The sequence below is a fragment of the Triturus cristatus genome, chromosome 10 (assembly GCF_964204655.1).
Source record: "Triturus cristatus chromosome 10, aTriCri1.1, whole genome shotgun sequence".
In the NCBI taxonomy this organism is placed as follows: domain Eukaryota; kingdom Metazoa; phylum Chordata; class Amphibia; order Caudata; family Salamandridae; genus Triturus; species Triturus cristatus.
In genome coordinates this window covers 378617961-378631615 of record NC_140593.1, presented here as the reverse complement: position 1 = coordinate 378631615, position 13655 = coordinate 378617961, and the positions used below count along the sequence as shown (strand labels likewise).

Here is a 13655-nt window from a genome sequence, read left to right as displayed (position 1 = left end):
TTGCTTGAGCTTAACAGAGTGCATGAACCCCTCCACCGTCTCCAAAGCACTATACTCCTGTTGGTACAATCTCACAGGAAAGCATCTTAATCCACTTAGCAACTAGAAGTGGGCCATCGTCCGTCCTATGTTCACAGAACCCACGATAAATTGTACTAATTAGGGATTTCCTGCTAGCTTTATGCAGGCGTGTCGTGATGTTAGAACCTACCAAGTGGATAGGAGTCTTGCATCTGAACAAAAAGTAATTCCTCAACTGCAGCTATTTAATAAATAATGTTGGGGAATATCGTAAGATGCTTGAAACCCAGCAAATGAGTGAAATCCATTCAGATCATACATCTGCCCCACAGTTTGTGCCCCTAATCGGGACCAAGCCCTGCACGTAGAGTCATGAAATACCTCCCGCCCGGACTGTTGCAATTTATTAACACTAGAGAAAATTTAGCACATATCTCCCGCCAAATAAAAATTATATCCTAATGAACTTAAATCTAACCCGGTAATGGTAATTGGGGTCCGCTAATCTGTAGAGAAAAAGCATGCAATCAGACCCCAATGCCAGTCGATATCCTTGTATTGACAGGTCTGGTTAGATTAATTGTAAGCAGATTGCGAAGTCGGCCGGCACACGCTGCCCAGCAATACAACTTAAAATCTTGTAGCTGCAGCCCACCCTGCCTGTATGGAAGTTTAAAGATTGAAGAGCTCGTCGAGCCCACATATATCCCCAGAGGAAGCTATTTATGGCTCCTTCAAGCCGCTTGAAATACAAATTAGGGACCCTGAGTGGGATTTCCCGAAATAAGTATAAGAATTTAGGTAGTATCAAATTAGCCAAAATGTAAAGACCTAACTGTTCACCACTACATTGATTTCTTACTACTCCTCGCACTTATCCTCTTCCTACAATCCAACTTCAGTTCGATACATTTTACCCACTTCCCTTTCCTCTCTCTCCATGGGGTCTGGTTGCTTCTCATATTGCTATTTTTTTCACACCTATGCTTCCTACATTTTAGCCTTCGTTTTCCTTTCTAGCCCAATGTTTTTCTCCTCTCCCCTCTACCTTCTACCTCACCTACACTGTTGTTCAGTCACTTCTAAGATTACCTGTGTACAAATATTTGAAATTTGATTCCAAATAACACACTTTTGCGGAGTGTCTTATGTTTACCTGGTTATTCCACATTCATCAGTATTGTTCTCTATGTGTAATGCATTGATACTTGTTTATGTTGGATTTTTGTTCCCTGATTCCTCCTTTCTCTAGAGTTTTTCTGATGTTCTTTGTAAGTAGATTCTCTATTTCCGTTGTTGTTCTCTATGTAAAGCCCTCTGATCCCTGCTTTTTGGTTAGAAGCATTAAAGAAAAACACCCAAAAATACTAGAGATGGATAATGGATGTTTTAGCAATGCAGGACAAAATGAACACAAGGACAACATCATAAACAAATTATTCAGTGACAAAAATGGAATACAGTTGATATTAGAACAGGAAAACAAGTATTCCTAGGTGCGACCTAATTGGCGTCACCGGGGCGATCAAAAATGTCCTAGATTGAGACTTTTCACATCCAAAGAGAGAGAGATTTGACAAGTGTGGCTTATCTTCGATGAGAGGCTGCTCGGATTTATCAATTCCACTATGTTACTGACAAAAAATCTGATAAATTCACAGCCCTTGCTGTGTACAACACACAAGACCAAAGGCTGAAGTGGGCGGGATCTATTGGGAACAAGGCTCCCAAGCCTTTTTTTCTTTTTCAGAACGGTTCCCATAGCTCCTGTGCTGTTAGTGGCATGCCTGCCAACATTCTAGAAGAGGAAAGTGAGAGATCAAAAAAATATAATCTGGAGAATATATTTCCCACATCAAAATGTATTAAAACAGAGGCAATTTCAGTCGAGAGACAGCCTAAATGAACCTATTTTTGCTTTTAAAAAAATCAGGACTTCAGTTATGTTTCTTACTCCACCCCCACAATCACTGATCCCATGTGTGCTCGGGATCAAAGTTCTCATAATTTTTTATGCACTTCCATCAAAGTCTCATAGGAAAGGCAGGCTATGTATTGTGACTGTTTAGACAGTCAAATAGCGCTATCTGCATGTTTCAAATTGTTTTGAAACTGGTTCATGTAAAGATTCTGCACGTACACGGCCCTTAAAGATTTCCATTTATTGTGGGCATTTGTTTCATCTCAGTTGCTTCTGAAGCCAAACCCCCCACCGCAACCTCTCGTTCTGAAACCCTCAGCGAGGGGAGAAGGCGTCTCTATCAAGAACTACAACAGCGCCACCTATGGGGCAGTTCTTCACTTTCTCTAACTGAGTGATGCCGGTAATTACTCAGGCCCGTGATATAGCTCCTTTATATTATTAAAATATGTCCCGTTTATTGAGGAAGCATAAACGTGCAAATACAGTAACTGTTTCTAATGCTTTTTAACTCAGAACGAAAAGAGAAGTGTATACAAATTATCACGTGAGCTCAATGGAAAAACAGTCAAACGAATAAAGGAACTCTTGAGATAATAAAAACTCAGCCGTGTATTTTGCACTGGAGACTGTTTAGGATTTTAAAACCGGTCATTGATACAGTTCAACAAGCCTCCCGCCGAAACACAAATGTTTTGCCTGTAAATGCGAGAATGCGCGTATACAGCTAGGGCTTAAAACGGGAGGGGTCAATTACGTGTGCCTAATATGCCAAAGGATTCCTTCTCCTACAATGGAATTAAAGAGCGCAGAGGCGAGCGATACGTTCTTCGCCGCAGGCACGCGATGCTGGGAAGCTGTCTGGCAGCAGGGCCCTGCAGGCGATCATAAAATCAGGTAACGTGCACTGGGGTGGCGGCGGGAAAGCAAATAACACATGTTTAGGGAAACAATGGACTTCAAAAAATGTACTAAACCTTAAAGGCCTGCCCTACCCAATGGCTAACTTGTAGAAGTGACAGAACACACAGGAATGTGAGCAGTACACACAGCAGTCGAAGTGCGTTAGATGCATGGGAACTAGGATCCTTCTGAGTGCAATGGAAGCGGGGTCAAAAATGTGGCTGAAAAGAACCAACGGCAGTCTTTTATTGCGCCTTCGTGTAACTGCATTTAAAATAACGCACACACCTTAAATGCAGAGCAAATGTAGTTACACTAATCAGTGAACAAAAGGTCATATATATCTGGGTATTACTGGCCACCTAGCAGATTAATGTAAAAAGAAAGTACGATAGAATAAGTCAAGTTGTGGAAAATGTTAGGTGAATGCTCAGATGCTGTTTCAGTGATTCACCTTGAAGTTTGAATTCATACATCTCTCCAGCCGCGGCTGGTGCAGGTAAGACCGGTGAGGTGGGCAGGCGGGGTGCGGGGGAGACGACAGACGAGGGAAAATACAATTTAAAAAAAGAAAAGCACTTACCTTGCGCTCGCCGCATTGCCGAGTTGGGGACGCGGCAAGCGCAAGGTAAGTGGTTTTAAAAATGTTTTTTTTCTCACTCCTCCTCGTCTGTCGACTCCCCCCGCAAACACTGTTCTTATCTTATACGTGGCTGCATCTCTCTTGGTTGTTTTAGAATGTACAGATTCAAAACATAAGGTTTAGGTAAGTTTGACTACAGGCTTACAGCTAAAATCTGTTATACTACACCCCCCGCAGGGGTTGGGGGTGCCGCCGAGCTCTTTGCCAGGGCCGGTTTTCAGCCGATTTTGTTACAGGGCCGATTTTGCAGCTAAGCTGCAAAAATGGCCCTGTAACAAAAACGGCCCCCCAGGGGTCCAAAACCAGCCCCCACCCGTGCGGCACACCAGGGGATTACCCGGTTCCTGCTACAGCCAGTCCGGCCCTGCGAAGAGGCCAATAGAAAAATATTTAATCACACCTGTTGCCGCACTATCTTTCTCTCTGACATAACAATGACCAATCTCTATGTCGAGTCAAAAAACCACAGGCGAATGTTCAGTGAAACAACTAGGCCAGAAAATCTTCTAATGGCTTAATAAGGGGACAGGACATTTCCCACATCCTGCACACCCACACATTTCTATGCACATGAATATTTTGAAAATATCCATTTTTATATGTGTTCCTTCAGATCTTGGGTGGATATTAATAATCAGTGGTGAAGCGCCCCATACTCTTCAGTAAGATATTTTTTTCTACAGTCTGTTGCTAGAGCTTGTTCTTAATTCACACCTCTTGGGACAATGATTGCAATGAGCCCCTTAATACGGTTATTGTAGTAATTGTGTTATACATAAAGTCTTCACCTAGTAATTATCATCACTAGTACGGTAAGCACCGAGTGAGGGGGCTGCGCCACAATTTTGATCCTTGGAATGTAGTGATCCAGCAGTTGTCTTTGGAATGGGTGTTTCTTCAGTTTGTACACTGATATTTTCTTGCAAAATGTAAAGGGGAAAGTACCATGTGTGGGTGTTTCCTCTATAAAGCTACAGGTTCAGTCCAAATCTGGAATACTATGAGACACATAATGAGCCCCATAATTGTGCTCTACATGGTGGGCCTACAACCTAAACTCATCAGATTAATTTCCTATTTTTTGCCATAATCCTGTGATTGGCAACATGAATTTTATATATATAAATATATATGTATCCAAAGTTACTCCTGCAAAATTAAGTTCACAGAACGGCACTCCAAGTAGTGTTGTGATGCTTATTCAGCTTGGCAGAACAAACATGTGTACAGCGTCAGACGCGTTTCGGCTTCCAAAGCCTTTATTGGAAGCCGAAAGGCATCCAACACTGTACACGTTTTTGTTCTGCCAAGCTGAATAAACATCACTAGGAGTGCCGTTCTGTGACTTTAATTTTGCAGAAGTAACAATAGATTTATATACACCCGGGGGCGGGCGTTGTACGAGCTCCCCTGACAATTGGTCTGCATGCCATGCATACACACTGATCAGAAAATAAATATATATATATACATATATATAGATATATATCTAAATATATGCTGAATTTTCTGCTCATGCTGCCGCGCTGCAAGAATTGCCCGCACTCCAGGTAGATCCAAGTTTTTATTTTGCTGATCCTCGGCTCCAACCCTTCAGCCTGGGACGACTCCTGGTGGCCGACGGCACTGGGGGCAGCCCCGACATCCACCAACCACGCACGCAACCTGGGAATCATCCTCGACTCAACGCTCTCCATGACCAAGCAAGATCAACAGGTGGATCCCGACAGATACAAGAAGAACAGTCACCCAGGCCCTCGGCAGCAGCAGACTCAACTACGGAAACGCTCTCTATGCAGGAGCCCCGACCAAGCTCATCAAACGACTGCAATGGATCCAAAACACCTCAGCACGACTGATCCTCGACGTACCACGCCACAGCCACATCACCCACCACCTAAGAAACCTGCACTGGCTCCCCATCAACAAGAGGATATCCTTCAATCTCCTCATCCACGCACACAAGGCACTCTACAAGATCGGCCGAGCCTACCTCAACAGACGACTTTCCTTCTACATCCCCAACCACCAGCTCCGCTCCACCGACCTCGCACTCACCACCGTCCCGTGCATTTGAATAACAACCATCGGCGGGAGATCCTTCTCCCACCTCGCCGCCAAGACCTGGAACACCCCCCCACTGAGCCTACAACAGACCCGAGACCTGCGGACCTTCAGGAGTCTACTCAAGACCTGGCTGTTCGATCAGTAGCGCCCCTCCCCCCGCGCCTTGAGACCCTCACGGGTATGTAGTGCACTCTACAAATGTTTGATTGATTGATTGATTGATGCGTATCAACCAAACGGTCTTTGCCAAAGCCATATATATATATATATATACATGTAAAATAAAAATAAAATAAATACAAAGAAAAAATAATTCGAAGATCAGAGGATTCCTTCAAATGTGCAAGTTAAGGTAAAGTCGAAGTTTACAATTTTTCCTTACAGTCACTGGACTGACTTCCATAACCCTAACTAGTTAACATGTTTGAAACACAGCAAAATAATGTATGATTTTGGTTAAAAAAAAAGATGTAAAAGTGTTACATTGTGTTTTCTATCTTTTTTCTACAACCAGATATTTATGTGGTGGTTACACAAATCGAAAACTCTTTGTTTTCAAAAACTGAAGTGTTTTTAATAGCTATGGGTAAACTAAAACGTAAAGCTGTTACAATTCACTTCAGATACAATGAAAAAAAAAACGAGTATTTGCAACGTCAACAGATCTAGCTTTAATGTGCTAACACCTGGAAACAGAGTTTGTGAATGCCTACATATAAGCAACTTAGCTTATTAAAGCCAAACCAATTTTCTTTTGCAAAGCTTTTTTGTGTGTGAAAATAGAGGTGCAAGAACAATGGATAAGAGCCAGATAGAGAAAATAATTTGAAAGGTCATCCGGGGAAAACAACTGAAAACAAACATGCATGGAAAGTCAATGGGAAGGACACAGGGGAAAAGACAATGAGGAAGAGAGGCAAGCAAAACATGCACATTTATCCTTACTAAACCATTTAAAAAAAAAACTAACCCCCAAAAAGTATCGCTTTCTCTGTACAGTGCATTTATGAGATAAATAATTTAAAGTGAGCTGATTCAGCATATTTTTCAGAGTTTTGCGACAAGTAAAAGTGCCTTTGTAAATACAGAAAAAAGTAATTTGCAGCTACAAACCCTGTCATTTTGCAAACTGTAGGCTTGGGAACCACAAAAAATCAAGCCTTTACTGAGTAAGGTGTTGAGGTAGGCAAGGCAACGAAAAAACAGAGGAACCGAGCTTTAAGAGCCCGTTTCACGAGCCAAGCCCCAAAAATATTTGGCATGAAAATCAGACAACAATCATCACGTTACAATTTAGTGAAGTATCTTCGAAATTCAAAAAAGCATATTTCTTTAACATAGGGAGGCATTTCACCCTAATACTTTATATGTCAACATTTTCAAGCTCAAAAGAGAGAGATTTTGAAAAACAAATCGGTGGAATGTATTTTCCTCATTGAGTTACAGGTCTGTTGGCATGTATGTAGTACATCAGATTGTTTCAAATTCCTACTGAGAAACACTTGTACCTCGCTGTGACAACAATGCTATTAGTGAACTAGGAGGCAAACCGGTTGTCATGTGTAGGGCACGATTCTTAAATACAGAGCAACATTATAGTTTATTAAATCAAACACGAGAGGTTTTTGTACAGCGCCAGGGCCGGACTGGCCATAGCGGGCACCGGGCAATCCCTCGGTGGGCCGCAAGGGTGGGGGCCGGTTTTGAGCCCCTGGGGGACGCTTTTGTTACAGGGACGTTTTTGCAGCATACCTGCAAAATCGGCCCTGTAACAGAATCGGCCGAAAACTGGCCCTGGCAAAGAGCTAGGCCGCACCCCCAACCCCCGTGGGGGGGGGGGGAGCAGCCGAGCACTTTGCCAGGGCCGGTTTTGGTTCCCAGTCCGGCCCTGTACAGCGCACATCCTGAAAAAGTCATTCATTTGAAGGTGCTCTGATATGTGATAATGTACACAAAGGAGGTCCGGTGACTAAGTATTTGCATAGGATCATACAATGTGGTCAAGCTGGAAGCCAGTATTGATCCTAGATTGTCCAGTTTCACACTGTGCAATTCAGCCACTAGATGGGTATCTCTTGCAGATATCAAAAGTTAATGATTTTTCCTTAATTATTGGCAGAGGAGGTTAGCATGTGGATGACAGGTAGAATCTACATTTTGTTTTTGGCAGTTTCACATGCCACGAACCTTGCCCACAGACTAGCGTTTCACAACAGATACAGTTTTTGTAGTCACTAAGCCACGGCTGCTCCAAGAGAACCTCCAGCCGAGCCTAGCATCAGGCTCGAGCCGAGCGCGAGCTTTCAGCGGCTCGCCCACCTCTACTAAGCAGCGGCGTCACTATGGGGGTGCGAACCGCACCGGGTGACACCCTCACATGGGGTGACACCCAGCAGGGCGCAGGGGGAGGGCGAAGGCAGTGTGGCGCGAGGTTGCCTGCCTCTGATCACCAAGTTGTGGGCCCATCTTTTGAGCTGTCGGGAGGCCTGCGAAGACGACTTTCAGGCACAGCAGCTCTGTGTACAAGCTGAGGCCTCTCGCCAGCTAGCCCGGCAGTTCTTCTCTTACTGAAGACAGTGGCTGCAAGACGGGGTTCTCACTCTCTTTCCTCTCCTTTCTTTTATTTACTCCCCTGTGAAATGGATCCAAAAAAGAAAATCACTTTTGCTGGAAAATCAATGTTGTATTTTTCTGACATTTAATTCCAAAGTGCAGCATCGGGAATAAAAGTTTAAAAATATGCAAAATAAATAACTAAATAAAGTAAGACAGAGTGGTAGCAAACTGGCCAGATTGATTTTATTCACACCCAAACACATTAGCGCCACTTTTACAGAGTTTGCCAGTGAAGCGCTATTTTTGTTGTCTTGGCCTTGTTTTCCCAGGGCTTGGAACTAGTGCACCAATCCTGGAGGTACTGCAATGTGAGGATTGAAAACAAAATTTGTACTGCTGCTCTGCATCTAGGGATGTTGTCTTTTTTTACCATACTGCTTACGTTTTGGCACTATGGCCAGAGCTGCTGAATTTGGAACTGGGGAACCAGGTTCAGCCTTAATAGCCAGTCCACCAGACCACTCTCCTGAGAGAGCACTATCTCATGCTACACCTTAGAAGGCTTCGCAAGACATTAGAATCCCTGGTGTCGTAGCACCAGCAGGTGCACCCTAGCATGACAAGTGTAGGTTAACCTTCAAGGCTTGTCCACCACTAGTCATACTGAAGTTCACCTCCAGTCTTGCGGGCAGGCCTATGAAGCAGCACTCCCTAGAACAACAGTGACCCTGTCACTGAGATCACAGGTCCCTTGAGAAGGGCCAGCTCTAGGGCGGTGCAACCGGTGTGACCGCACCAGGTGCTGACTTTAGGTGGAGGCATCATTTTTGCAAGTCTATTATGGTTTTACAAGCGCTTGCTGCCTCCTTCCTGGCCTCCAGCAATTTTCGGTAACAATAAAAATGTCATGATGACTGGTGATTGATGTTCTTCCTAGAGAGAGATCGGAATTTTGTCTAATGGAAGATTTGACTCATGGAAAGGTAGCTCAGATGGTTAATGTACCTGCTGCAAAGAACATGTACCATGCAGATCACAAAGTGCACATAGTGTAAATAGGCCAGTGGGCTACTGCTTTTGTCAGAGAGATCCTTTTGTTACTTGCAGTTTATAAGTTAAAATCCTAACATAGAATAGTGAGCTATTAACTGCCATCTACTCCGCAGCAACACAAGTCACATTTTTTATTAACTTTTGATACGTTTGAGCTACAAACAATTTATTAGTTGAAATGGTCAGATCATGCTGCAGATCTTGCATTATGAGGCAAATATGGCAGAGCCATTATTATTTAGAAAACATTTGCAAACTAGGATTTTTAGCCATTCATGTTTGAACTGCTGTTGTGGAAAAGGGAGAAGTGCTGATGACAGAAACTCCATGGCTCGGAGACAAATGGCTTGTGCTTTTTATCGTATTTGGGGACATTCTGTGATTAGGAGTATATCCCACTTTGTGAATACATTTTACCGTCAATAACTCATTATAACCTTAAATAATCATGTGTATCCATTGGTTGATAAAACTGGTCAGTGAAACCAAACAAATACAAAAAATTGGGATGTTTGCGCATTCTGGCCACACCTCTGGCTCCGCACACTGATCCAATCCTTGGGTTATTCCCGCCCTCTGATTCTCTGCCCACAGTTCCCCTACTTTTTTCCCCCCACTTCGACCACTGATATATCGTGTTGCTGGATAGTGGGAACACCACACCAGTACAAAGTACCATACTTATGATATTATAAATTCCAATAAACTGTTGACTAGCAGGTAGCCCACTGTACAACCTGATTAATGAGTCATTATCACACTGTTGTTAACAGGCACATTTTGTAAATATAGGACCTACATTTACAAACGTTACTAAGGATTCTGTATGGTCCCGTTATTTGCCAACTGTGTCCACTGGCGGACTCAGAGCGGAGGAGGTCCATGCGGTAAGTCGTGAGGGGGTGACACCATGAGTTTCCCGCACCGGGTGACACCAACGCTAGTGACGCCACTGCTACTAAGGCAATATTCAGATTAATGCGTTCTGTTATTGCCACTCCAAACAAGCAGGGCATGAAAACTTGAGAAAAAGATGCAGAAATCGAAGAGCTACAGTACCTTTTTTTTTTATTATTGTTGAAAAAAGGACTTAAAAAGAGTCTAGCCAGCAACACATACTGAAAAATATTTAAGGTTGAAAAATGAACAGTGAAATTATTAATTCAAGGCAAAATAAACGAAATTAAAATTATGTACAAAATAACATAAGATCTTAAAATAAAAAAAATTATATACACAGAAAAAAAAATGTCACATCAGTCTTGTGCTGAAATAGCCTTCTACGTCAGGTGCTTAGAAGCACATAATTAAAATACTCCAACCAAAAGCTGGATAAAATGAGTCATTTAGGTAACGCACGAGTGCAAATGTAAAAGATAGCACATCTCACAGCATTTAACAGAATTCAGTCACAGCAGGGAACAAAAGGAAACCTGTCCGTTTATGCTGCTTTGCAGTAATATTCTCTATACTGTTTGCTGATCCCAGGCTTTTTTTATGGACAGTAATGAAAAGATTCGCTGAAGTCTTATATCCTATTTACTGTCGGAGTTTTAATCCCATTTGGGCGCAAACTACTGTTTGTGCCCAAAGCGATATTGGTCCGCACAAGACAAGATGCTGAAATATGTTACTGTGATTTTGCAATGATTTATTTGATTTCAAGGGCAAAAATCAAGATGTCTAATACAATTGTAATTGATTATCAAAAGAATATAAATTGAGAATTAACATGTAGCGTTTCCCCAGGAATCATACAGCGATGCACATACAACTGTGAAGGTCCACATATTTAGTATGGTGCATATTTCTAAAAGGAGAGCATTGCTGATAGATAGTCCTTAGTGGTACTTTTGTGTAGGTTTAGTCTGACCAAAGGACCCTCCTTTTCTAATATACCTTTGCATATTCTGACAATAGACTTACGTACTGATCAGAAAGGTAGAGCATGGATGTGTTTGCTTCATTACCATTTCAGTGGAAGAGAGGCCGCCATATGCCAACATAAAGGGTATATTGCCTATACAGTACATACCTGTGGGCCTACACAGTGGTACATAGGTTGTGATTACACTTCGGTAAGCCAGTGGCGTAATGAAGCTTGAGAGGGCCCCCCTGCAAGTTCCGTGGAGGGGCCCCCTCCGGACTCAAACAGGAGCTCTCCGGCCAAAGCACTGTGCTGAGGGGGCCCTGTGGAGCATGGGGCCCCCCGCACCACGAGGGCTGCGGGGGCCTTTGTTACGCCACTGAGGTAAGCCCAAATGGGCTCTATGCGGGGGGGACAGGATGAAACTCTCCACAAAACTCAGCTTCTCTGTGTATCTTCTCCAATATACATCCACCAGCTTTTTCAAGAATAGACTTGAGCCAGCCATACTGGCCAGGAGGAGCTGTGGGCGAAGGGAGGTTCAAGTAGATGCATTATTACACCCCCCATCATGCAAACTGGGATGCAGCACTCTGCTGTGCCAGGCTTGAAGTACATACAACTGGAGTGGGTTAGCATGTCAACATGCCCATCCACTCCCACTGCACATATTGATCTGTGTGCAGTGCAATATGACAAGCCGTTGACTGCATGAGCAAGATGTGTACTGAAGTTCATGGATTTCTTGAAGTTCCACCTGCAGTATGTTTCATTGACCATTTAATGATGGAGCTGTTCATTAACATTTAGCAAAAACCCCATCCGCTAGCTGAGGTGGTGTCAGGGCCGGCTTTAGTGCTGGTGGCACCTGGTGCGACAATCCTCTTTGGCGCCCACAGACACCATGACCGCCTCCTCTGATTCTCTCACTACCACGGGCAAAAGTGCCCCTCATCTCCCAATCATAAGTAATTGCTAAATACAGCGCCCCCCCCCAAACTGCCCTGAGGTCAGGGCCCCCTCCACAAGTCAGCGCCCAGTGCGGCTGCACCGGTCGCACTGCCCTAAAGGTGGCCCTGGGTGGTGTACTCCTTCCTCCTCTACGTATGGCTATAATGTCTTAAACCAGGTTATCTTACTTCCTTGAAGAGCACTAGTTATGCAGAGACAGAAAGTCCGGCTTATCATTTTGATAAACCCTCAAGGACCACATCAGAGCGGATGCAGGCACACATGCGTGAGGGGATATTTCATGCTGATACCGTGGTCAAGGAGGTTGGGAAGTCCACGGCCAGGGGAGTGAGGGAGCAGCAAGTTATTATGCACATTGTACATAGGAGTCTCTCTGTGTGCTCATTGTGTGCTGTGTTTTTTTCAAGTTGTGACAAAAAGCAAGAGGATGAGTTCGAGGTCATGGAGTTGTTCTTCGTGAGCTGAATCTCTCCTTGTATCCCTAGACTTGTATAAGTCCTGTGGTGTTGTCCCTTGCCTGAAATTCCCTCCCTGTGATCTGTCCCCCTAAAGGGGAGTTACACAAGTAGGCATGCCAAGCAGTGGTGTATGTATGTGTATGGCACTAAAGCCATCTTGCAGTTTTTTCTGCATTGCTCTAGTGAATGGCTCAACACTTTCCCCACAGGTTCAAAGTGGAAGGAGGGAATAGTTGTTGACGCAGGCGCCTTCATATTTTGTAATGTTTACCTGTGTTTGTGCTAAGATGATGCCATCCACTGATGAAGATGAATTGATTGTGATGTTGCCAAGCTCTCCATTTTGCTAGTGTTTCGCCTCTTTGATGTGCACTCTTTGTTGCTTGCAAAACCCATGTGGTAATTTGCTTTCTGGGGTTGATTTTTCGTAAGCAAGTAAAAATTAAATTTTGAATCGTTCCTGTGCATGTTTGCGGTTTTAAAAGTGAATAACATTGGTGATATATATATTTTTTTTTGGGTGGGGTGGGAGAAGCGTGTTAAACATGCTCTTGATACGACTTCAATTTTACATGTGTTTGTGTCATGTCCACAAATACACCTGTCATGATTGTGCAATTCATGTGCATTTTCTTCTTTTGACTGCAGTGATCGCTGTCCTGTCTGATCGCACTTACTAGGTCGAGCCTAGCGGCAAACTAGCAGCAGCGCGCATACGCTGCTCGCTCTGCGAGGCATGCTGTATTAGGGTATGCAGTGGAAGCCCCGCCCATATTTGTCATTAGCTTGTGTCAGTGTACTTCCTAAATGCTGGGTTCAGATTCGGAAATAGGCTTGTTAGTCCTGCCTTGGTACCGCCTTGCCGCCATTTGTTACGACCCAGAAGGACTGGACCTTTTACCTGGCTTGCTACACGGTCTGCATTAAAAGAGGGTGAGCACTATTTTGTTTTTGAAAGTGACGGGGACAATGGCGGGCAATTTTCTAATACAGCGCTATGTGCGCTAAATTGTCTGCTGAGCGCGGCGTCCGCTTCAGGGACATCGCGCTCAGTTTAATCGCATTTACACGAGTTTAAGCTATTGGCATTGTAAATGACAGTGCTTTTTATTGTGTTTTAAAAACCGAAACATAAATAAAAGGCATTGTCATGTATGAATTAAATATCATTTTGAATGCTCTGCTAAATAAGAG

General features: G+C 43.7%; 1 protein-coding gene across 1 annotated transcript in view; it reads right to left on the bottom strand.

The window, feature by feature from the left end:
- Nucleotides 1–13655, bottom strand: part of JAZF1 (JAZF zinc finger 1) — a 673202-nt gene that overhangs the window by 263771 nt on the left and 395776 nt on the right. The gene's annotated exons all lie outside the window — the stretch shown is intronic.